The sequence below is a fragment of the Sapajus apella genome, unplaced genomic scaffold, assembly GCF_009761245.1.
Source record: "Sapajus apella isolate SASKATOON/1434 unplaced genomic scaffold, GSC_monkey_1.0 scaffold7605, whole genome shotgun sequence".
Taxonomy (NCBI): domain Eukaryota; kingdom Metazoa; phylum Chordata; class Mammalia; order Primates; family Cebidae; genus Sapajus; species Sapajus apella.
This window is the reverse complement of record NW_022444529.1, coordinates 1-3,196: the sequence shown is the minus strand read 5'-3', so window position 1 is coordinate 3,196 and position 3,196 is coordinate 1. Positions and strand designations below refer to the sequence as shown.

General features: G+C 44.8%; 1 long non-coding RNA gene across 1 annotated transcript; it reads left to right on the top strand.

Moving 5' to 3' along the window:
• Positions 1–1,821: 1,821 nt before the first annotated feature.
• On the top strand, positions 1,822–2,813 carry LOC116548167. Its single transcript, XR_004267335.1, has 2 exons — positions 1,822–2,180; positions 2,279–2,813. It is a non-coding gene; the product is annotated as an uncharacterized LOC116548167 (long non-coding RNA).
• The last annotated feature ends 383 nt before the right edge of the window (positions 2,814–3,196 follow it).

Below are 3,196 nucleotides of genomic sequence, written 5' to 3'. Positions count from 1 at the left end.
ATCAAAAATAAAATAGTGGCTGCATATCACTGCAATTAAATCTAAGAGGCTTTAACCCTTTGGCATCAGAAATACAGACGTTTCCAATTACGTAAACGCATATGTGCCAGTGTGGAAAGAAAAAGAGCCACCATTCACTAGGACACGCAGAAAATTGGCTTTAACAGACAATTAGAAGGTTAGGTAGAAACCCGAAAATGGTTATTAGCTACTTGTGTCATCAATTTAAGTGGAGGTGATTCAGTCCTAAGGCTCAGTGGTAAAATGTATTGGGCAAAATGTATGCTGAGTCATAGGTTTAAAGCAAAACAAGAAAACAAAGTATAAAACTACCCAGCCTGGCAGCATGTGCCCAAGTCAGAGAGCTCTGCCATTAGGATGGACAGAAACTGTTAAGATTCATATTGTTTCTTCTCAGAAGGACTCAACAAAAATGAATCTTGAACCACAGAATGAGGAAATCCAAAGAATGCCGATTTGTGCTGATTTCCTGAACAAAGTGCCTTTTATTATGAAAACAAAAAGAAAAGAAGAAATAATAAAAACTATACTCCCATGTTTCACTTAACAGTGTTTGAGTTCCTGGAAGAACCTATATAATGGAGGCAGCTTTCACGTAAGAAATTATGCCGATCATGTCAAATTTTCACTATAACTTTCCTTCATCACACCCAGCTAATTTTTTGTGTTTAGTAGAGACGGGGTTTCACCGTGTTGCTGAAATCCTGACCTCAGGCGATCTGCCTGCCTCGGCCTCCCAAAGTGCTGGGATTACAGGCATGAGCCACCATGGCTGGCCATGTCTCAATTTTTACATTGAAACTTTGAAATTATTTTATCAGGTTCCTTTTTCTCTTTCAATGTGGATACTAGATGATATTGAGTCTAGATAGACAGTATTTAGTGTAGATAGACAATACGTGTCTCACTTCATATTTTTATTGGATGGCACTGATCTATAAGATAACAGAAAAATATCTTCAGGACCTCAAATTAGGAAAAGATGCCATAAGTGGCAGTTGAGGAAGCAATAACCATAAACGGAAAGATTAATGTATCTGACCACATTTAAGGTTTCGGTGTCAAAAAGACAGCATTAAGAGACTAAAATGGCAAGCCACGCAGAAAATATATTTGCAGCACAGACGATTCTCTATAAAGAAGTTCAACACTGTCTCCCAGACACTCAAACGCACCCCGCGGCACATGGTGTCCAGAATGAATGAATGAACATATGGTGGAGAAGAGCGCAGGCTTTAAAGTTGGTGTTTAGGTGTTCACTAAACTTGGGGTGGCTAATTCCTGAGCATACTTTTGGAACTTTTAAAGTAAACGATATTGTATAAAGTATCTAGAGTCATTCGCAGAAAATAAAAAGGTAAGATGTGGGCTGCCAGGGGCGGGAGGGACAGGGAGATGCAGAGTTGTTTCATGTGCGTGAAGACGTTCTGAGGACAGGTTTCATGCAAATGAATATCCTTAGTATGACTATATTGTGTTCTTAAAAATGCCTAAGATGGGGAGGCCATGGTGGGGAGATCAGAAGGTCAGGAGTTGGAGACCATGCTGGCAAATATGGTAAAACCCGTCTCTTCTAAAAATACAAAAAAATTAGCTGGGCGTGGTGGTGCACACCTGTAATCTCAGCTACTCAGGAGGCTGAGGCAGGAGAATTGCTTGAACCCGGAAGGCGGAGGTTGCAGTGAGCTGAGATCCTGCCACTGCACTCCAGCCTGGGTGACAGATTGAGATTGTGTCTCAAAAAAAAAAAAAAGAAAAAAAAAAGCCTAAGATGTTTAGTGTTGTTGTTTTTAACATTTAATGTGTATTTTGCAACAATTCAATATTTTAAAAAACTCTGAAGTCCCCATGTTACTGAGGATGGGAAAGAGCTATTCTGTCTATATTATATATTGGTGATATTGGCGACATTGACCAGAATATTCTCTCACATGGAAAACCTCCAGTTTTCTGAGATAGAAGCAGAGTTTAAATTCTGGACATCTGCTTTTAAGTGGGAGAGGTTTCTGACTCCTTACAAACTTTCTTTTAGGGAATGACTGGCCAAGATGAGATCCAGCCATATGTCCATTGCCTCCTGGGTCGGCTACTTGGTGGTGAGTCCTTTCCAGGCCCTGTGCAGGGGCAGTGACCACGCAGGTGCTGAGGAGCCCAGGCAGGTCAGTGGAGCACTGGGAGGGGGTGGGGTGTGAAATAAGGTCCTGAGAAGTGGGAGTGGGGAGGGGCGGATGGACAATAAGAACAAGATCTACTCCAGCAGGGTGGTACCACAGGGACACTTGCCTGGAGAAAGCATAGGATGCTATTGCCTGGAGTTGGCAGAAGGTGCGGAGCAGGCGGACAGCAAGGGGGCGCTCAGAATCATCCTGACCAGACCAAGCAGCGTGGAGGCCATGGTGGGACACCAGAGGGAGAACGAGACCCCAGGTGATGTTCATCCGGACCAGACCAAGCAGCATGGAGGCCATGATGGGACACCTGTGGGAGAGGGTGACCTCAGATGAGGTTAATCAGGACCAGTCTTGTGGGGACTGCCTGACCAGATCAAGCAGCGTGGAGGCCACGGTGGGACACCTGAGGGACAATGCGACCCCAGATGATGTTCATCAGGACATCACCCCTCTGCAAGGGTGAGGGACCTGGCAGGATGGAGGAAAAGCCAGAGAGGAGAGTTCACCCCTGGGAAGGAGGAGAGTCCTGGGGGCTGTGGAATGAGGGGTGTGGGTCCCCGTGAAGGAGAAGATGACTTCTCACACCCTACCTCCTTTCTTAGACTTAAGGAGCGATGCCTTTGGAGGGGCCTCGCCCACATCACGTCAGATGTATTAAATATGCTAAAATGCAGCCACATCCCATGAAACATTGTACAAATTAGAAGCTGAATGTCTTTTTCTAATTTTGCTTTTGAAATATAATTACATTTTGGAGAATTGTTAAATTGTGGTTTTCTTGGTATTCTGGTTTCTTTCTAATGAGCTAAAGGTTTCTACTGAGGCTTCTCATCTTCTCTCAGACCTTCGGAAAGCTCAGGGGTAGGAGCCTCCCTGCCCTCCACTCTCATCAGTGTGTGCCCTCCATGGGCAGTCGCATCTGGGCCTGTCACATCAGCTCCCCCTAGGATACTGCGACTTAGATGCAGCTTCAGACCCACACACAAACCACCTCCCAGCTGCCC